The sequence below is a fragment of the Heterocephalus glaber genome, unplaced genomic scaffold (genome assembly GCF_053883595.1).
Source record: "Heterocephalus glaber isolate CG9 unplaced genomic scaffold, H.glaber_assembly_v1.0 deba00001509, whole genome shotgun sequence".
NCBI lineage: Eukaryota > Metazoa > Chordata > Mammalia > Rodentia > Bathyergidae > Heterocephalus > Heterocephalus glaber.
In genome coordinates this window covers 13,530,403-13,554,042 of record NW_028258325.1, presented here as the reverse complement: position 1 = coordinate 13,554,042, position 23,640 = coordinate 13,530,403, and the positions used below count along the sequence as shown (strand labels likewise).

At 34.7% G+C, this 23,640-nt stretch overlaps 1 long non-coding RNA gene across 4 annotated transcripts in view; it reads left to right on the top strand.

The window, feature by feature from the left end:
- The first annotated feature begins 2,525 nt into the window (after window positions 1-2,525).
- Window positions 2,526-23,640, top strand: part of LOC110349684 (uncharacterized) — a 149,519-nt gene continuing 128,404 nt past the window's right edge. The window contains exon 1 of one of the 4 annotated variants that reach the window (XR_002395844.2): window positions 2,526-2,806. This is a non-coding gene — a long non-coding RNA (uncharacterized LOC110349684). The remainder of the gene's footprint in view (window positions 2,807-23,640) is intronic. The other 3 variants (XR_015441292.1, XR_015441293.1, XR_002395845.2) reach the window with 3 other exon arrangements.

The following is a 23,640-nucleotide window of genomic DNA, read 5'->3' as shown; positions in this document are numbered from 1 at the left end:
GGTTTTTTGATTGCTGGTGTTCTTACCACACTTTGGCAAATCACTCAGCACCTCCCACACACAGCCAGCTCTTCTCAAACAATAGGAGTGCGTGAAATTCAATTCACAACACTGCAGTTTACACATTCCAAGTGCATTGAAGAGATAAGCCTTCCAATTAATGATCTCCCTGTGTAATTGCCTTCCCTCGATAACCCATTTTGCTTTTGATCATTCTCTGTTACAAATTCCCTCACCTGCACACAGGGTGAGATCTTTTAAAGGGAGTCAGTGGGGGCTGAGCCAGGGGACCGGCCAGTTGGATCCACAGTGAGATGGCTTGGGTAAGATCTGTAGCTTGTCGTCTTTCAGCATGAGCTTCCCTAACTGCCATACCACAACTACCTGAGGTCTTCTACCTTGAACTTGTGACTGGCTTATGAATCCAAGTTGTTTCCTTTTATTCCTTATACTCTCTTTCAAGAGACTAACTGTTCTGAAAGGAATTGAATCATTAATCTCAATTTGAATACCTCCTGCATGTCCAAGTCCTGCAGTAGGACTAAGCAGTCTGACAGCTGACTTCCACACAAGCTAGGCTGTCAACCGCTATGTCTTATTCATCTCTCTCCACATTATGTGTTCAGTGTGTGGTACATAGTAGGAGTTCACTAAATATTTTTTATGTTGCTCTCTGGATGAATATTTAATGATACCATTAAACTTAAGGATTCTTTCAGACACAAAATAACAGAGATAAACAAGTGAATCCTAAAAGAAACATATGCAGAAAGTAGATGAGTTGAGGCATCAGTGGACACAGGTTCTCATTCTCTAAAACTTGGTGCAAATGGTTAACAGGTGGTCCCTTAAATCCTTCAAGAAACATTTGTGCAAACAAGAAAAGCTAGTTCTAGTGTCAGACCTGGGCTTACTGCTAGGACTTGAGTTCACTCTTACCATTTCAATGTTGAGAATAAACTTCTCTGAGGTTTCCATCACCATGACCTCTGCCTTGCTGAAGGAGAACAATTGCTTCTGCCTCAGGTGAAATACAGTGTGAGTCACGTGAGATTGGCATCAGCAAACAATTCACAAACTGAAAAATTAGCCAGTGTTACTGCACAAAGTAAAGTGGATTAACACATTAAGATAATACAGATGACTTAAAAGATATAGTCCAATGATGAGAAAACAAGAACACATGAAAATTGGAACTGGATCTCCATTATTGTAATTTTATTTTCAGTGTTTGGAGTAAGTTCCTTTGGCTGGTCTTGATGACCTATGGAAAATCATGGCATTGGAAAATAAATGGCAAGTCCTAGCATTCTTAAGTTAATATTTATTTAAGCTCACCTGCCCTAAACTGACGTGCATTGTACACTTGTTTCTGCAGTTTGGAGGGGCATTCACTCCACTGGGAGGTGTGTGGGGCCTTTTTGAAATGAATCAAGTGATAACAATGTGTCATTAGAATCATAGCATAAAGGGTCCCAGTCTCACTAATTTCATTGGCTTGAGTTTTCTTTGCATGACGTGTGATTATCCTTGAGAAACAGTTTTCTCCTAAACACTCTACAAAAGGCATAGAATCACATTTTTTTTAAAGGTGTCTTTATTTCCTGTCAAATTGCCTGCAGGATAGTCACAAGGGGGAGCTGATACGTTATATAAATGAGTCGTGCTTTTTGCAGAAATGCGTTTAACAGTGGCTAGCAGGCCAAATGGCAAACAGTTGGAACAGGTCAGTCCAAGCAATCATTTCTTTAACACTTTATTGAAGACTTTCAATTATTCAGACCCTGTGCAGGAGAGATGGAGTGTATGTACGCAGGGAGTCCAAAGATGAGCAAGCCCTGGGCTTTGACTTCCAAAGCAGGGACTTCCCAACCTGACAGAGTGGGAAATTGACAATATACTGTTTTTGAACCCCAAATAAATCCCTCAAAAAATTTTTTTGACATTAGAGGGACTGTATGAAACTCTCAGAAACTAAAAGAAGTCAAAAAATCTAACAAACTCAGATAAGGTATAAAGCATAAAATTAATCTGACTTTCCAGAGGTATCTAAACTTCCCAAGCAGAAGAGATTCTAGCTCTTCCCTGTATCCTCACATCTCCCATGCACAGATTAGAGAAGCCTACGCATATCCTATACCTTCCCTGTTATTCACTAAGGTTTCCTTCTGCAAGTTGCCTTAGTAGTGTCTTCTCATTGGCCATATAATGGAAGCTAGACCTCCTGTATCTTGCTGGTACCCCACCTTTATTGACTCTATGCCATCCATCTATATATTTATAGTCATCATTTTCTTTCTCTTCATATACAGAGTAATACAAGATCCAAAAGGTTGAGGGGGATATAGAGGAAGTAAGGTATAAAAAGTGCAATAGATAAATAAGGATGACTGTTTAAATTTTAAATTTCTTTTACAGTAAAAGACACATTGCCATTGATCCTCCTCAAAATACTCTCCCTTGCCTGAAGCATACTTATCCCATCTTCATTGCCACTTTCTTAAGCAATTCTGGAAGTCTTCTCTCCTGAGTGTCTTTAGTTGTGCTGTTGTGCTTGACTCAATGTTCTGAATCTTTTCAAAGCCTTTACCCTTCACGGTCATTTTGACTAGGGAAGAGCCAGAAGTTGCAAAGTGCTAGATCATGTGAACAGGGTGAATGAGGACACATCACAATGTTTTCATGAGCCTGTTTTTCCATTGGATGGCATGCAGCAGGAGCAGCCACTGCATTTTCTCTCATACCTCATAAAAGAAACACAAAAGGGACTTCCAGAACTCCTCTAGAAAGTGGCAAGAATAAAGAGGTACGTGTTCTAAGAGGGAATAATGTCAGTGTCTATTATTGGAATATTTTGTTATTTAAGCATTCACTGTATGTTTTGATCACATCTAATATGTTAATTGGAACATTTCTGAATTCTCCAGCTTTTGAGCGTGAGCCTGGAAATGGCCTTCCTTGGGCTTCTAATCGGGAGAACTCACTTCCATTCTTCTGTATTTTTTGTTTGTTTGTTTGTTTGTTTGGAACCAGAGATCGAACTCCAGAGCTTACGCTTGCGAGGCAGGCGGGGGAACCACTGAGCTAAATCCCCGGCCCATTCTTCTGTATTTTTTTCTAAGGCAATTGTGCTTATTATATTCTATTACAGTGGTTTATCTGTTTGTTGTCTTTCCTTTAGTAGATTATTAACAGTTTGCAGCTTGGATGATACACTGTACGCTGGTTCATCTCTGTTTTCTTCAGATACCCAAACTGTGCTTTTTACAAGACAGCAGCCACATAGATGGTTGTTGTGAAAAGTGAGGTGTTGGGAGCTAATACAATATCCTGAAAAGACTGCATTTTGTAGTTAAAAATGTCCCATACATCTCTGAAGAATTTCTGCATTTTAAAAACCTGTGCGGAAGCGGAAGCTTTTCTCCCTCATGTCTCTATCGTAACAGTGCTGTTGTTTACTGTTACAATGGAATGTCTCCTCAAGGGAACTCTGGGACTAATTTGCCTAAGTTTACAATTCCAGATAGCAGTTCACTGAAGCTTCATTACTGCACCAGCAGCCTAATAAAATAATGAAAAAGAGAGAAAGAATTAAGGTCCACTGCAGGAGAACATGAAGTAATCTGTCACTTCAGATGAGCAATGCCATCATTCCCCTTTAAGGTCACATCAGCTATTATTGAAGTGTCACATATCACTTGTCAAGATTAAATGAGACAAACTATTACTTCATTATTATGCGAACAAATCTCAAGCTTATCTTAATTAATACTACACAGACTGGGGACTTTCATGGCCAGTTTACTAATAGTGCACCGATTTGAACTATTTAGATGTAATATATGAGATCAATTTACTAGTTGGAAAAGATTATCTGAACTTACTTTCCATTACGGTAAAGTCATGAACAGATCTGGGACTAAATTACCAGCTGACATTTAATTCTAAGGCAATGTATTGAAGGAAAGTTGATGCTTATAGATTTTGTTCTGGAATCCTTTTACTTTTATGTCAGAATTTCTCAGATATAATAAAATAAGTTTATGCTTTATCTAAAGAGAATACATGGCTTTGAAAGCATCAAAGTAAAGGCAACTTGTGATATAAAATAGCATCCCACTCGGTGCTTGTTTTGAAAAGGTTATCATCCAATCAATACGCTAAAATATGGTGTATGAGATGTCACAGACAGCTGGTAGGAGGTGTAGGTTAACTTCCAAGCTTAGATGATGATGGAAAGCAGGCCCCAACTGTGTCTTCTCTCAAACCAGTAAATGCTAGATCTTCTAATGGCAGTTCCAGAAGGGAGTTTAGAGACCAACTCATCTGTGAGCTATTTCCTGAATGAGGAGAAGGACGCAGGAGTCATAAGCAATTAGCTCTGAGTTACAGAGCTTCAAGCACTGTCAGTGCATAGGGCCAGCATACACAGGCTGCAGGGACCAAGAATCTACACAAGAGTCAAAAACCAAAACTTGTCAAATAGACTATACTTTTGAGGAAGGAATAAGAAAGAATACATTGCTGATTAAATATGTTTTATAATTTAATCCTACCATTTCGTACAACTCATCTGTGCTTTTCCTCTGAGAACTGATCCTAGAGTGCCAAAGATTATTGTCTGTTAGGACCCAGCCCATTCAGAATAATAATAGCTGCCATTCCAACAGTGCTAGACAATTTCTGAGTTTAATTTTAACGCAATTAGAATGCTTCATGTCCTCAACCACCTTTAGAAAATAATAAAAGTACAATAAAAGCAGCATTAAAATTGCATAATCAGATATATTCTCATAACATTTCCAAGTTAGAACTGTTGACCGAAAGCTAATAACACCATGGAATATTTTGAAATCGTTTGTGCTCCATTATAGCAAAGCAGAAATTCAGTCTATAGAGGTGAATTTGCAGGTATCAATCTCTAATATACAAAAAATATAATTGTTCAAAAATCAAAAGCAAGAAAATTGGGAACGACCTGTGCTATGGTAAAGCACATGCTAATAGACTAAGTAAAATTTTATTGATGAAATTAAATATATGCTTAACAAGTAGCTTCAAAGATCTCTTTCAGAGCTTATAAGCCAGTAAGCTTTGGGAAAATAAATAGTAGGAGGGAACAGAAAGGGGTTTTTACCTCCCCACTCTTCTGAATAGTGTCGCCCTACTGTCTAAAGATGAGTAGAAATCACAATGATATTGAACAACTAACATAATTTCAATATATGAATATATAATACAAAATGAAGTAGTATTTAGCAAAACACAGAGTTGAGGTTACTGTATCTAAGATCCAGATTAAAGTAAAAAATCTCCTGGAGGGGGCCAGGGATTTAGCCCCGCCTGCCTTGCAAGTGCAAGGTCTTGAGTTCCATCCAGGTACCGGGGGAAAGAAAAGTCTCTTGGAAAAGACTGAATCCCTTCAAATATCTAAATGTTGTAGGATGTGGAGTCTTCAATTGAGGTTAGGGCACTCCTGGGCCACCATAATGGGTGAGGTAGACAGGAAATAGCCAAGCAGAGTCCCTGCCTTCCCACTAGTTCAACATTCAGAGTAGTTTTGCCTTTAGTTTTTATGTTACAGTTCTAAGTAGAACTACACTTGAAGACAATAAGGCTATGAATTTAGAAAAAAAAAATGCAGTGTTTCTCAGCATTTTTCACTTTCTTTTAGATGCCAGTAGTCATGGAAACTCTCACGTTTACTAATTGAATTAAGTTTAATCCATAGACTCTTTAGTGGCTTCTTTCTTCAACTGTGGATATTATGAGTAATTATCTATAAACTATTCACATTTAAAAATATGAGCACAACTTTTTCATGTAAAGGGGCACAAAGGGTAAAATGTGAGAAGCTTTTTTTTCATCATATGCTTTCATGCTTCAAAGTTATTTCATGCTCCTGAACCAAAACACCTGCTGATTAGACTGATAAGAATAGAAATTTTTTTCTCAAGTAACTATGGAAGAAACACAGTGTATGCAGCATGAAATGTCATTTCTAAGCTGATCAAACATGGCTGCATACTCTTGTCCTTCACACCCATCTGCCTTTGCCTGTTCAGTTCTCCTACCCAACCCAGACCACCTCTCCCTTCATCATTCCTTGCTTGACTTATTCCTTTAGATCAGATGTTCTTAACTCTGTGTGTGTGTGTGTGTGTGTGTGTGTGTGTGTGTGTGTAAGTCTAGTGAAGCTTATTTACCCCATCTCAGAATAATAGTTTTTAAAACCTTGATATGTAGGGTCACAAAGGAAACAAATTATTTAAAATGTTTAAAGTAATGCTTAAAATAAATACACACAATTTTAAAACATATTAAGTATCAAGATCTTATAGCACACCTAGTTACTACCATAATTTTGAATCAATGATGAGGTAAATGACATTTTCATATATATACCATGAAAATAAAATGCATGATGTTTACTGGCCAAAAAGATATGTCTCTCATTATTAATGAGGTTGATTGCTTTCATTCATAGTTGATAGAAATGCTAAGTTTCAGTTACATGTTAGTGAAATTAAAGATACATATTTCCACATTCAAACCAATAGACTCCTGAAGGAAACGCAGGTTAAATTCTAGATTATATTTAGAAGCCACCTTCCCAAAACAGAAAGTTTCTCAGTTGCACTGCTGCATACCAAGCCCAGGATAAAAGGTAACCTCCCATTCTCAGTACTCTGAAGGTAACATATATTAGCTTCTATCAAAGAACCTGGTCCAGTGATGTAATTGAATTTATGTCTATTATATTACTAGTATTTCTCTTAAGTTTTTGTTCCTGTTCACATCTTTTTCTTTCTTTCTTTCTTTCTTTCTTTCTTTCTTTCTTTTTCTATCTTTATTATTTTTGTAGTGCTGCAGATCAGACCCATGGACTGGCACGTGTTAAGGAGGCCTGTTGTTCTTCTTTACAGTCTTATGACAGACACTGAGATTGTTGCTACAAGGCCAGAATCTGGGCTCTCAAGCACATGCATGAATATATTCCACTTTATAGATGGTAAAGCAAAAGCCAGTATATATATAATAGATTTATCCAGGTCTTGGCTCAACAGAATGGCCAAGGGGATGGGATGTTAAATCTTCCTTGGTTCCAGGGCTGGGTTGGTTGGTGGTGGTGATGGTGGTGATAGTTTTCTCTTTTTAAAAAAATTTTTATTTTATTGGTACATTTTAGGTATACAATATAATGACATTCATCATTGGAAATTTGAACCTTTACATAATCTCTCTTGGTTCTTATTTTTCCCCCTTCCCCTGCCCTCCCTTCAACCCTTCCATCCCTCCCTATTTACAAAGTCTTTGTTTCCATTTTTTCATTTTCTCATATTAATTCCATTCCATTTTTTCCTTTTCCCTACCCCTCCCACTTCCCCTTCCCCTTTGCCCCTTTTGTTCCTATTTCACATTAGTTATTATACCTTTTAGTTTTCATTCTCAGCCTGGAGAAAATAGCTTTATCTTTTTTAAAAATTTTAACTATTAAAGATCCATTTTAACCTCTCAGTTACAAGATGGCCCTTCTGACCCCTGCCTCATGGATTCTGACATCCCATGATGCCTTCCCCACAGTGTAAGCAGAGCCTGTGATTTCTTCTAACCAATTGAATATGACAAACAATGTGGGCTGCACCTGATTATAATGATGTGATTGCAGAAAATTTACCTCTTGTTTCACAGTAATTTCTTTTTTCCTGTGATAATTTCAAAGAAAACTGTCAGGAATCCAGATCTACAAAAGAATGGATTTTGTCACATCCTTGCATGGGGGATGCAGGTAGGATGGAAGTGAATACTTCCGAAGTTGATCTGCTGAAAACCTGGTCTTGAAAAAATTTTCATTGCAATCTGTGGTGCTGTGAGTAGAGCATCAACTTAAAACTTGCTTGGACTCCTGATCTCTGAAAATAAAGTTCTAATTTCCATCCCTGCATTATACTTAATATTTACAATGAACTATCTATGTTACATGTCCATTGAATTTCTCATGGCCATATTAATATTTATACCACCAAACTTTTGTATTCCTAAATCTTTATTTCTTAGCATTTATGCAATAATTCTCAGCTCAGTGTTGTTTTTGCTGTAAATGCTCTCAGCAACTAAGATACAACATGGAACAAACCAGAATATGTCCTTTCTTTTATGCATTTTTATATTTTATTGGGTTAAGATACATAATAAACAAGGCAGATATAAAATATTACATGTAATGATATGAAGTATCTAGAAAACTAAATCAGGAACAGGTTTACAGCTTAAATAGAATGTTGAGACTGTCCTGAGCAAGTAACATTTCTTCAAAAGAAAAATCCACAAGAACACACCTCTATTCAAACCTCCTTTGGTTTTATCATTAAGAGTTACATTGACATCCTTCATTTTGTTTCGATGTTTATATTATGTTTTCTCCCCAATCTCTCCAACATTTTCTGTACACTTCTGCTCCTTCATCATTTCTTTCTGACTGTATTAGCCTATATATTGTTTTTCATTGCATTTTAAGACTACTATTGCCACTTTTGAAATAATGGATCTTTTCCCTTGGATTGATATTCTTTCCCTTCAAATTTTTACATTGCTGGATTTTTATTTTCAACTACTTTGCAAAGATCTTCCTTTCTTGTCCATTTATTTCTCCAATCTCTGCCACATCATCTGCTTTCACTCCCATTTTGTCATTTGTTATATGATAGGAACATGTTTTTTAATTGGCTTGCTGATTCGACATGTTTGTCTGTTGCATCTTCCTAATTGGGGTAACCACACAAAGGTGGAGAATGCTCACTAATTATTAAGTGCATTATCTTATTTAATTTTCATAATAATTGGCTTTGGCACTATTTTTTTTCCATTTTAAAAGTGATAAAATGGTGTTTAAAGAGCAAAATAGCAGGTTACAGCAGGCTTAATTAAATGCAGAGGCAAAATTTGAATACATATCTACCTGGCTCCAGAGTCTTTGTTCTTATTGGATCTATGGGGCATAGGGTGAATTCCAGATATCTTACTTAGACACCCTAGGAGACAGACAGAACTATTCAGAGTGCTTTTTCACTGAAGAATAAAAAACATCAATTTTAACATTTGTTGTATTTCAGAAGCTTGTGGAATTTGCAATTGCGTGGCTAGTATGGAGATGGAGGGCAACACTTCTAAAACAATCTTTACTTGCAATTCACTCCTCAAAATGCCATGTGAACATTAATGAGAAAGTTCAGACACTAACATTGTAAACAGTCAACACATTAGCAAAGAGCACATCCTCTGCATTTTATTAACTGAGCTATAATAGTTCCAAACAAAATAATTTATGTCTAAATGGTTTACTATCAGAAAAGTGCAAAAAAAAATGCTACCCTTTGTATTATTAGGAGAAAATGCATATATAATCAACACAACACATATACAGCAAAGTAATTCTTCAGAGTTTAGCCTCCATTGTGAAAAACAAAGCAATCTTTTCCTTTTAAAATTAAATTTCCACTTAGTGTTTTGATAAAAGATATTTTCTAAATTTGTCTTTCCTTAAATGATCCACATTTTGAGAAAAAAATAAACACTAACCCTAAAATAAGTTATTTAATTACCTTACATTTGCCTCTACAATTTAGTTTCCAAAACTTTCTCATTTCTCTGTCATTTGTAATCTGTGTTGCATAAACAGAGGGTTTAGTAGTTTCGTATCCTTCAGCTTTTGAAACTGAAGAAAGTAAAAAAAAAAAAAGAAGTCTGCCATTTATTAAAGGTGGGTTTTGATTATAGTCAAAACTTTTGACCTTTTCACTAATGGGTACAAAGGAAATTACAAGTTAGATAACAGTTGTTCCAAGCCCGAACTAAAACTAACACATGTAATTAAATTATAACTGGAGGTACAGGCTGATACAGTGAGCAAGGCAGGCATAGCAAGGTTCATGTCAAAGGATGCATAGCTCTGATCCCAGCTCAGTCACTGTCTGGGGCCTTGGGCAAGGCACTTCTCTCTGACCTCAATTCCCCATCTGTTTGGAACCTATTTTACTCCCAAAAAGTGTCCACTAGATATTCTCTGAGAGGTGAAAACCACATGAATAAAAATGATTGTTCACCCAGTTAACCTCTCACCTACAGATGCAGGTATGTGTGCTTCCGTGCATAACGCTAACACTGCTGGTGCCTTTGGACGGTAATATAGCGTCTACCAATTTGTGCCCCTATTGGGTTTGTAGATTTAGTAAAACACTCTTGAAAATACCATCAACCCCCCACCTCTCACTTTTTTGTACTTATCTGACAGAAGTCCAGCTCTCTGCCTAAGCCTTGGCTGTGTAGTGAGAGTAAATTTGCTTAGAGAAATATATAAAATCACCCTGTGTATTCTCCCTTTAGCTGGTCCAACTCTAACTTCACACAGACATTTAAGAATACCTAGAAATTCTAGCACGAATCAATTCCCTTTCATCTTCTCTTACATAACTATTTGACAACTTCTCTCTCTTCAAGATCTCCTATCCTGCCTCTATTCCCAGTTAGTAGCCTAGAATTCCATTTCACTGGCAAAAACGAAATAACCAGAAACAAATCCCCAGAAGCTGCTTGTGCCTTACGGAGCCCATTTTCATTTCAGTTAAGATGAAATTCATGATCCTATCTAAGGCTAATCCCAAATATGGAATAGTACTCAAGGGCATAGCTGTTTCAGAATTCTTAAATAATCACCATTTATGTTTTATTGGATCATATTCATTAGCTTAGAAGTACACTTCTCAGCTTAAATAACACCAAAGACTCTCCTTTGACCCTATAACTCCTTCCAGTTTCATTCTCCTTTATAATATTTATTCTTTAAACAATTTCTATATGATATGTATCCAAATAATCTACTCTCTTCCTCCCTTGAATCCATGTGATCAATTTTGTGGCCCATCAATTCACCAAAACTTCTCTTTTCAGTTAACTTGAATCTTACTTCAAATACCAGCAGTATCTACCATATTTTATCAACTCTTCTGAAACTATTCACTTAGTTTCTTGGACACTTCTCTCACTTTATTCTCTTTCAGTGTTACTTGCAGCTTCTTTTCAATTTTCTTTGTTAATTTCTTTACATATTTAACACTCTGGGCAGCAGGAAATATTGATTGATAAGTCTCAGACCTCTGGTCTTCTAGACTCATTCTCTCACAGGTGTATTCACCTGTGCTGACCATTTTTTGTCCTTATTTTTCTGAGTGAAGAGGAATTGTCCTCACTCAGAAATATAAATATAAAATATGTAATATAATATATATAGACTATAAATATATATCAAATATGCAATATAGCTAATGTATATAAATAACAAAGTTTCACTTAAAAATATTCTTATTATAACATTAAAAAAGGTAAAGGGAGGGGCTGACCACAGTTTTGACATTTGATCTGAATCCTTTCCAAATTTAAGGTTTTAACCTGATCTCCAGTCTGACACATCCCAAATTTTGTAGAATTCGACTTACGGACACAATTGCCTACTGATCACCTTCACTTGGATGATTAACAGAAATACCAAACCTAGTATTTCTAAAACTAATGCCACTGAACATGCTTTCCCCAGGGCCTGCTTCATCTGTTTAAGGCCAATGCAAACTTTCTGTTTTCTCAGGCCAAATTATTTCTGAAGCCTCTATTTCTCCTATACCCAGAAAATAGCTTTAGAATATACAGTCAAACCACTTTTCAACATAATTGTCATTGAAATCTCATTAAAACCATTGTCTTACCTCTCCTGAATTCTTTCTATCCTCTCCGAATGTGTCTCTCTACTACACCTTGCCCAACTGTGATCTATTTATACTCAAAGGCACAGTCATGGTACCATTATCAAGTCCTCTAGTGACCCTCCAACTCACTTCTAACAAAAGCCAGCATGTTTACAGGAGCCTAGAAGGAAACATAAACTTGTCCCCTTTAGCTCTCTTTCATCATGCCTTGCAACTTATCCAGAGTGTTCATTCTGCTCTGGTCAGACTGGTTTCTTTCTTCTTGGTTTACCAGCTCCCATCCTAACTCTGCTTGTGTATTTTCTGTTCATTCTACCTAAAATGCTTGCTTCCAGAAAAATGGCAATGTGCTCCTGAAACTTTCCCTTTGTATAGCTTAAGTCTTACCCCTAGGAAGAAAGTTAGATATTTCTTTTTCTTCTGGCCCCTGGCCATCTTTGACTCTCTTCTAGACATGAACAGAAACAGGTGAGGATATTGGTATGGTCAAATTCAAAGAGCTGACCTATTCTTAAATAAACCTTTGTCAAATTTTGTATATATTAGATTTAATATTCTTCTTTGTCTAGTTATTAGTGTGTGGGCATGCAAAAAGGAATCAGTAAATTAATGACTGCTCTATAAACATTACAATCTGAGGTTCATACATAACTAATTCATAGTAATTTGAGCAATCTGGTGGGGAAAATAAGCAAGTCTGGACACTAACAGGCTACACCCAAGTATAAAACTATATCAAAATAAATTATATACAACCATGAGGAGAGCTGGGAATTTATGGATGTATTGCAAGGGATTGTAGAACTTGAGGATGTGTCAATGTGTAGGATGAGTTTTGAGAAGCAGTAATAGATGGGGAAGATAGATTAAAGAAGGATCAAACTGAAGTCCATCAGGACATGTTGGAACATGCTCCCAGGATTCTCCTAAAGAGAAGTGGCTTTCAGATTTGGAGAAGCCCTTGACTCTTATATCCATTCATTTAGCTCCAGAGATAGATTTCAATTTATATCCATGGTTATATGTAAGACTCTTGAGATTCTCTCAAACTAGAAGGTAAAAGAATGCAGCCATAATTCTAAGTGTTTCCAAGTTTGAGATCCAAGTAAATATCCCTACTGACTACAACAACACACTGTCAACACACACACTCACACTCACCCTCACACACTCACACTCATATACACACACATAGAAGGAAGGATGTGGGCAAAGTAACACCAAGGAGAAGCTATTGACATTGACATAGAAAATAAGTTTGTTCTATAATCTTTGGAATCCATCCAAAGGTTTTTCCAACTATTTTGGAAAACTATCTCTACAGTTTTTAATAATATACTTTTCCTTTTTAAAAAATATAATTTTAAGCTAGACTAAAATGAAATTAGTTTACATTTATGCAGTTCCAATTATTCTGACATCTGTACAGATTCATGAAACCATGGATACAGTCAGAATACAAAATAGTTTAGTCATTCTAAATATTTTGGATGCAAGTCTTTTGTTGGGTAGGCAATTGAAAACGTTTCTCCTAGTTGATAGCTTGTCTTCATTTTCTTATTAATGAAAGCATTTCAAAAGGGAAGTTCATGGCAGGGAATTCCCATATCAGAAAAACAGAACATTCTCAAATAACCTAACGATGCACCTCAAGATCCTAGAAAAACAAGAACAATTCAAACCCAAAGGCAATGTGGAGAATGCAATTATAAAGATCAAAGCTGAAATTAATGAAATTGAGACTAAAAAAGCAATACAAAGAACCAATGAATCAAAGAGTTCTTTGAAAAATTAATCAAAATAGACAACCCCTTAGTTAATATTACCAAACTAAAGAAAAAAGACCCAAGTTCATAAAATTAGAAATGAAAAGGTGAAATCACAATGAAATCTGTTGAAACCCAGCAGATTATCAGCAACTACTTTGAGAACTTGTACTCTAATAAAACAGAAAATTCAGAGGAAATGGAAAAATTCCTAGATATGTATGAACTACAAAAGCTGAACCAAGAAGATATAAAATCCTAAATAAGCCAATAACAGTCACTGAAATTGAAGAAGTAATTTTAAAAAACACCTCCCAAATAAGAAAAGCCAAGGTCACGATGGATTCATTGCGGAATTGTTCAAGAACTTTAAAGATCTAATGCCAGTACTCCTCAAATCCTTCAGTGAATCTGAAAGAGAAGCAATACTCCCAAAGTCATTCCTGGAAGCAAGTATTATTCTGATTACAAAACAAGAATCAAAAAGAGACAATTGCAAAAAAAAAGACCTAATCAAAAAAAGACAATTGTAAGTCAACCTCTTTAATGAACACAGATTTTAAAAATCCTCAGTAAGATACTGGCAAACAGAATGCACTAAATCATCAAAAAGTTCATAAGTCATGGCCAAGTAGGATTCATGACAAAAATCACATGATCTTCTCAATAGATGCAGAAAAAGCATTTGACAAGTACAACATCTATTCATAGTAATAAAAAAAAAAACTGAAGAAAATAGGAATAAAAGGTCTTTACCTCAAACTGATAAAATCCATCTATGCCAAAACAACTACCAACATCACACTAAATGGAGAGAAGCTGAAAGCTTTTCTTCTAAAATCAGGAACAAGACAAGGATGTCCCCTATCACCACTTCTGTTTGATACAGTCCTCAAAACACTAGCCAGAGGAATAAGATAAGAGAAAGAAATGAAAAGGAAGAAGTTAGATTATTATTATTTGCTGGTGACATGACCCTGTACATCAAAGACTTCCAAAACTCCATCAAAAGACTCTTAGAACTAATATCCAAATTCAGCAGTGTAGCAGGATACAAAGTCAACATTCAAAAATTAATAGTGTTTCTGGACTCTAATAACAAACTCACTGAGAGGGAAATTAGGAAAACAATATCCTTCACTATAGCATCAAGAAAAATGAAACACTATGGAAGCAAAAGACCGCTACAGTGAAAACTGTAGTATTCTGAATAAAGAAATTTAAGAGGACATCAGAAAATGAAAAGATGCCACCTATTCCTGGATAGGCCAAACAGATATAGTCAAATATGGCTATATTTCCAAAACTGTTACATAGATTTAATGCAATCCCAATCAAAGTACCAAAAATATTTCTTACAGAATCCTAGAAAAAGCAATCCTAGAATTAATATGTATCTAGAAAAGACCCAGAATAGTAAAAGAAATTCTGTGGAACAAGGTAAATAAAAGGACATCACACAATGCTGGACTTCAAGTTATACTACAAAGCTATGGTGATAAAAATAGAATGGTATTGGCAAAAACAAACAAACAAAAGCAACCCAAACAACAACAACCAAAAAACTAGACTGATCGATCAATAAAACAGAATAGAAGATATAGAAACGACTCCAGGCACACTCAGCTGTTATTTTTGAAAAGGCCAAATTCCTTCACTAGAGGAAAGATAGGGTCTTTAACAAATGATGCTGGGAAAACTAGCTATCCTCATGCCAAAGGTTGAACATAGATTCACATCTCTGACCATGCACTAAACTAAAATCAAAATAATCTAAGCATTAGATCTAAACATTAGGACAGAAACACTTAATCTGCTAGAATACAAAATAGGCAACACTCTTTTTTTTTTTTTTTTTTTTTTTTGGTAAAAACTCTTGAAGACATAGATATAAGTAAAGACTTCCGGAACAAAGGCCTGGTTGGACAAGAAATTATATCAAGAATCAAATGGCATTACTTCCAATGAAAAAACTTCTTCATAGCAAAGGACACCACTAACACAGTGAAGAGACAGCCTACAGAATGGGAAAAAGTTTTGCTAGCTCCTCCTCAGACAAAGGACTAGTATCTAGAATATATAAAGAACTCAAAAAGATCAAACCTTCTAAATTTAAAGACTCAATTAAAAATGGGCATCTGAAGTAAGTATAAACTTCTCAAATGAAGAAATACAAATGGCCAATAAATACAGAAAAAAATGTTCAACATCGCTGGCCACTTGAAAAATGAAAATTAAAACAATACTGAGACTTCATCTTAATATAGACAGAATGGCTACTATCAAGAAGTCAATGAATAACAAATGTGGTCAAGGTTATGGAGAGAAAGAAATCCTTCTCCATTGTTGGTGGGGCTGTAAATTGATACAACCACTCCGGAAATTAGTATGGAGATTCCTCAAAAAACTAAAAGTAAAATTTCCTTTTGACCCAACTGTTTCCCTGCTAGGTATCTTCCCAAAAGAGTTAAAGACATCATACAACAGTAATGTGTGCATACCTCTGTTTACAGGAGTACAATTCATAATAGCTAAATTTTGGAAACAACCTATTTGTCTATCAACCGATGAATAGATTAAAAATGCAGTATTTATACACAATGGAATATGATTCTACCATTAGAAAAGATAAACTGGAGTCATTTGTAGGAAAATAGATGCAGCTTGTGACCATAATATTAAGTGAAGTAACTCAGACACACAAGCTTAAATATCACATGGTTTCTCTTATATGAAAAACTCAGTACATACATAAAGTATGAAATAAGACAGATAATAGAAAGGAAGAGAAAGAAAATAAAAGATATTGTAATCCAGTGAAGACAAGGTATCTAGAATATACCTTGACTTAGTACTTTCTTCTTACATGTTTTATATATTCTTTGAATGATTAGACTGGTTTTCAATCTGAATATATGATAATGAACTGTATAAAGTCTCATAAATAAATCTATCTGATGCTGGAAAAATAAAAGAGGGTAGAAGGTGGGGGGAGAAATTGAAATGTGTTATGTCTACCAATCCCTACAGTGAATGTAATCATGTACTGTACACATGTACTTATAAAAGTAAAAAACAACCATCATTACAGCAACAAGAGTATCTTATTTTCAGAACAAAAGTTTTGAATTTTGACTTTTCAAATAGCTTTTCTAATGCATCATGCTTTTAGTGTCATATTAGAACTCTGTCTAACCCAAGGGCAAAAACAATTTTATGTTTTCTTCTATAAGTCCTATAATTTTTTTGATTTTACATTTTGATCATGACCCATCTTGAGTTCATACTAGTATAAAAGGAGAATAGGTTAAATTTCTTTTCATTTCCGTTTTTGTTTTTGCAAATGAATTACCAACTCTTTCAATACCACTTTTTGAAAAAGAAGATACCCTTTCTTTCTCCATTCAATAGTTTTTGCACCTTTGTCAAAAACTAATAAATAGTATTTATGTGGGTCTACTTTGGGGCTTTCTATTCTCCTCAATTGATCTATGTGTCAGGTCATTCATTTTTATCAACCTTATTTTTAGTTTTTAAAGAAGGACTGGAGCCAAGTACAATAGATAACAGAACCATTTGCCTTTTAAGAGCAGACTTCTTTGGCACTTAAGGCCTGCTTAATGTTCTCTTGGCTTGGTTACATAGCTTAAGTCCTCAAAGACGTGATAAGTTTTTAAAATCTCTATACATGTTGTTATATACAAATATAGCTTTCAACAAAGATAAATATTAATATTAAAATTGCTGGCACAAGTGCCTTATATCTAATTCCAAATACTTGTCCTAAATATTTCAAGAGTTTTAGATAATAAATCTAACAGGATGAAAATAAATGAGGGATTTTACACCAACATATACAATCTTTACTTGAGCCACTAATCAAAGTATGAGAACCCTCTCCTTTAATCTCTTCTTTCCTAAGCCAATATAAAACTGTGGAATTATCTTAAGTTTTATGAGGCAGAGGAATTGTTAGTGCCATTGATTATCTGGCTTGCAGGTTGTTTTGCTGGAAGACTCTGTATACTCTCATAGATAAACTTAGAGCAGCTGCCTTTGAGCTGCAGAAGGACAAAGTGACAAGACCTTATTCAGACTTGCAAATATTACTTCTCAGCTTATTGTTTAGGATTTCTTTGTAATTTTAAGGCATGGGCAACCTCAGCCATCCGAGATAAGACTAAAAGTGAAATTGGAAGCAACCAGACATCAATTATTTAAAATAGTTTGTAATGGCTCTAGTCACCTCTGGCCAACTTTCTTCAGTTTCATACCCCCAGCTCTGTTCTAAACTATTAACATATGCAAACTAATTTAATCCCCACATCTGAAGGTGAGAGGTGCATTAATATGTCTTTTTAAAATAGATGAGCCACATGAAGCACTGAAGTTAATTTAACAAAGATTATGCTGCAAGAAAGAAGTAGAGATACAAACCAAACAGAGGTAATCTGATTCCAGAGTCAATGTTCTTATCCTGATCCTTACAGCTGTTACCCAAAAGTAAGGAGGGGATTTAATCATGAATTTTAAACTAGTGAACTCATTACTCAAAACTTTTATGGAACATGACTGACAGAATTAGATGACAGGTTTATTTAAAATTTAAATTGTTACACCACAGCAATGAGAAGAAAAAAGGAATAAATAGGATGTTATTGTACGTGAAATATTTCACATATAGGGAGCCACATTTAATTTAAAGCATTTTATGTTCTGTGAACATTATTTCCCTTCTTCTTGCTACTTAAACCTTCCTCATCCTTCAAATCCCCTTTTTCTTTGAAATTTGAAAACTAATCATTTTTCTCATATCCTGAAGCAGAAATTTTAGAACAAACTAAAACATGAAATCTAGGTCAAAGAGAGAATACTTATGGGAATGAAATTTAAGGGGAACGTTTTTGGAATTGAATTGAGAAGATAGAAATAATATCTTTCAAGAATTACGTTTAACTATAGTAAACAAGGTTGTTGGGAAATTGTTTAGTCAAGAGTTATAATAACGTGTACATTGTCATCAATAATATATAATATAATAGCTATTAATAATAATATAATAATAATAGCTGTACAATAATAATAATATAATAGCTGTACATTGTCGTCAATAAATATTGGTTTCCAGAGAAGTTATCAAGAACCAAATTTATTTCTTGTATAGTACAACCCAAAGGATTTGACCAGATTTCTGAGACAAGATACTCCTTGGCAAGGAAGAAGGAGAAGTAGAAAGGGAGAGACAGGGAGCGAAAGAGGGAGAGCGAGGGGAGGAGGAGGGGGGAGATTAGTAAGACCAATGTATTTTCTAACACTTTGAAACAGGCATAAAGAGGGGGAATTCCAGGACTGAACCTACCTGACGACATGATAACTGAATATGCTCACAGTTTAGCTTTTTACTGAGTTTCCTCTTCTGAGGGAGAGAAATGGAAATATTATACACTGAAACTCACCCACCTCATAAACACATTTTTCCACTATCAGTGAAGAATGAGATTCAAGGATGCTTCCCAGAGCTGAAGTTCATATTTATATGAAGTTTATATTTATATTCATATTTAGAAACATATTTTTACCAGGATGGAAACGTGCTGAAATAAATTGAACAGTGCCAATAAAATGACTATAAAATTGAGGTCTACAGCCAGACAGAAAAATCTGAAAACAATAAAGAATTCAGTGAGGCAGTAAAAACATAGACTGGACCAAATAAAATGGTGAGAGGAATTAGATGCAACCTTGGTCATAAATATTGAGTAATGGTGATAAATAAAAGGTGCCTAGAAGGGATATATAATTAATCAGATTGCAAAATTAATTCCATCCAGGTAACATGGGAATGGGGTTACCCACTGCCATAGCAGCAGAATCCAATTATAAGAAGTACATAGGAATATACACCTGTGTCTCAGGTAGACTCAACTGTATGCATGTAGCTCCTTGGAGTCCACAGTCTTGTTTTAGATATTTGGCTGACAAGTGGTTATATAATAGAAGTTTTGCAATCTAAATCTTTCATATGTGTGATTATATATGTTATCACAATTGTGTCAGTAACTTTGTAATCACTGGGTTGCTTCAAAATAACTATAAAATCAGTATAGAAAAGAAAACCCATAATTTAAATAGCCCTGTGCCAACTTTAGAATTGATCTATATGCTTTTTAAAATGTGTGTATACATTTAAGATAATTTGATAGTCATATTAATCAAATGAAATAGCTAATCGACCATTAACCATATTACTACTTAAGCTAAAATATGGAAATAAATTTAAGTTTCTAAATTATTAGAATGAGTCAGAAATAATTGACTTTGTTGAGTTCACATAAATGCCTAAATGCTGGAGATTTTACCTTTAAGATTGTAAATCTACCTTACCATATATTAAAATTGCTTGAACTCAAAAACTATATTACATTTGCAATTATCTTTCAAAATGTTTAAGTAAATATAATAAACTGATATGAAAATGGACCCATCAGCTTAGAAGTTGTTAATCTATTAGACATGAATTTATCTAACTGTAATCAAAGTGTATGGTAATTGTTTTAAAATTTTTGATTTCTATATAGATAAAAATTTAAAATGAAATTATAAGATTAAGAGAAACATCTACTTTAAAAATCTATAATGTCAATGAGTCAAATACTAATGTTAAACTTAGTAGTCACTAAATAATCTTTTCCAAGATGAGACATCTCTTCAGCCATTAAAAACTCAAGGTACATACTACAGCTTGTTAAATAGAAGATGCAGACCACAAAAAGGCTTTGCATCAAAGTCATAATTTTGTACACCAATTATTATTTTTTTTAGTAATGAAATGAAACAGAGTTCTTTGGATTTTTGATCTGACACTGAATGGACTCAGACTTCCCTAAGCTTAAACTTGAAGTTCTTGGACCTTCTCCTTACTGACAGCTCTCTTTTTCTTAGGATTCAATAGTATAAATGCCTTTCTCACTTATTTTTTCTACCTTTTATCTATTTCTAATAATAAATAGAAGGAGGTAGATATTTGGAGATTATGAAGTGGTAAGGCTTATTATGTCATTCAGTTTAAATTTTCACATAATTCAGTGCACATAGATCCTAGATGGTGCGGTTGAATGTCCATTTTATATATGCTCTGGTCTTAGTGTTAAGGAAGAAAGGAAAAAAGGAAGAAAAGAAAGGAAGAAGGAAAGAAGGAAAGAAAGAAAGAAGGAAGGAAAGAGAGAAAGAAAGAAAGAAAGAAAGAAAGAAAGAAAGAAAGAAAGAAAGAAAGAAAAAAAAGGAAGGAAGGAAGAAAGGAAGAAGAAAGAAGTGAGGGAGGGAGGGAAGGAGGAATGAAGGAAGGAGAGAGGGAGGGAAGGAGGGAAGGAAGGAAGGAAGGAAGGAAGGAGACAGCTCAAGCTAGTATGCCACCAAAAGGTAGGACTCATAGCAGATCCTTCATGAGCATTTCAGTAGGAATTCACATTGTCAAAGTTCCTTTCACTATTAATTCCTGCTTACAATGAATCTTTCACACTTGTTATTTTTATTGCCTTTTGCAACTCCTGATCTCTCAATTCATTTTTCCCAAATATAAAAACATCCTTTTCCCTTTCACTCAAAGCATTGCTAACTCAACATCTTTGAGTGCTATTGAATCTTATTAGCTTTTACTGGTGACTTGGGAGAGATAGAAATGAGTCAAGAGAATGATGTAAAGTGATTATCATGTAAGAGAGAAACTACTGAAAACTCCAAGTCAAAACACATTGTTCAAACACTTGTGTCCCCAACTTCCCATGTCCTGCATCTTCTGCACTCCACCCTTCCCCATGCTTTATCACAGCTTGTACATTTTTCCATCTCTCATCTTCTTAGGTCCAACTTTCTCTGAGACCAATAAGAGGCCAATGTCAAAATCCTTATAACTCTTTTGCGTTCTGAGATCTAAGGATGCATTGCCTAAACATCTGTTAATGAAGAGCATCTTCTATAAATAAAGAGGCCCTTCATTGACTTTATTCTTAAATGAGAAATAATTCTTACTAATAATTCTGTCTAGAACAACTACCTCAATCTATTTCTACCTCTGAATATAAAAATTATTGGTACAGTAAAATTTTGTGAATTAAAGGAAAACTTTTCCTCGTAAGTCACAAATACTTCATGCTTATTGATGGCTTTTATATCTCAGAACCGAGTACAAATGAAATCAAAAGTAGGTAACAGAAAGAAAACTATTTGAGGAATGAAAATATGGTCTTTGAGTGTTTACACATCCATACACACACAGGTACATACATTTAATGAGAAATAAACTTATGACTTATTTGTCCTACATTCTGAGTGTTAATAATAAATCATCCTATCTTATATAATTGAATTTCCCTTCCACATTAGCTAACCTTAGAAAGCTAGGTAATTTTTTGTTTGTTTGCTTGTTTGTTTGTTTGTTTTTGAGGCAGGGTCTCGCTTTGTAGTTCAGGCTGGCCCTGAACTCATAGAAATCCTCCTGCCTCAGCCTCCCAAGTTCTAAAATTACAGGCATGCACCACCACACCTGGCAGAAGCTAGGTAATTTGAACAAATATTAGTATTTGTAAGCAAAGGATCAAATATAACCATATTCCTTCCAGCACACTGTTGTGCATCTCATGAGAGCAGGGGGCAATTTTAAATGTGTTTACAAGCTCTGTAAATCAGTTTATTCCGAATCCAACCTGTTAGAACAGAGTCCAAGGTCAATGACTGCCTGTGTTTAAACTCTTGTGATACAATAGAATACAGAGAAAATAAATAAGACCTACTTTTCATAATCATGAAATGCTAGTAAGAAAAGCACACTTCTAAATAACTGTATAACAAGGTAAATCAGAACTCAAATGAATTTTTAATTGACCTATAGCCAAAGTGACATGAGAGTCTTCAACTTTTCCTGAGTTTCAAAATGTAATTTTAAAATAACTCTTTTTTGGGGGAAATGAGAAAATCTTTGTAAAGCAAATAGGATATGCTGAAAGGTAAAGAAATTATCAGATGAAATTTACAGAATTCGAAGAGCAAGTATGCATATAACTATGTTAAATATGTGAATATTAAATATATAAACATACATTTTACTAAAATATTAACAATTTAAATACATGATATCTGTCTAATGGTTTTGTTACATCTTTCATCATAGAATTTATGATAAAAGGATGTTGTTATATTAGTTCTATATTCTATTTTTCCTTGCATGCCCTACAGTTTCTTCTAATGTGAATTATCACTGTTATGGAATACATAGGTATTTGTAATTTATATGCTTATTATTAAATACAACTTGAACATTGCAAGTGCTCTGTCTCTTGTTTATGTCTTTTTGGTCTCAGCTGGCTTTGTTGCATACCAAAATTATAATCCTTTTAATTTCTACTAACTTGAAACTTGGTTTGTTCTTTTGTTGTTGTTCTCTTGAGATATAATGTGTTTACTCGACATACTTCTTTTATTTCACTCAGATGTTACTACTACTAAGTTCCCCCTAACACTGTTCTGATGAAGCCCATAAGTTTTCATAAGTCATGTTTCCATTTTCATTTGTTTTGAGACTTTTGTTGAACTGCCCTTTGATTTCTCCTTAGGTGACTTGGTTGATCAAAGTGTCTTATTAAATGTAGACATAAGTGTGACTTTTTTAGTTTTACTCCTCTTCCTGGTTCCTAGTTTCATATCATTGTGAATGGAAAACACACTTCTTATAATCTCATTGTTTTAAAATACATTGAGACTCATTTTGTAGCTAATGTATGATCTTAACCTGCAGATGTTCCGTGTATGCTTAGGAATAGTGTACATCCTTCTGCTGCTGGATGGGATGCTCTATGTTTTTTAGATTGGTTTGACCTAGAGTATAGTTCATGTTCAAAGTTTCATCACTGATTTTTTTCTCTCGATAATCTATCCATTGTTAAAAATGGAGTACTAACATCCTCTACTATTATTTCACTGATATCGATTTCTCCATTCAGATTTGTACTAGAGCATTCTGACTTCGATTATACTTGTCTTTCTTAGAAATCTGTATACCTTCCTATATTTTCATGTCACCAATTCGCATCTTGTTTCAGCGTAAAGAATTCCTTTTAGCTTTT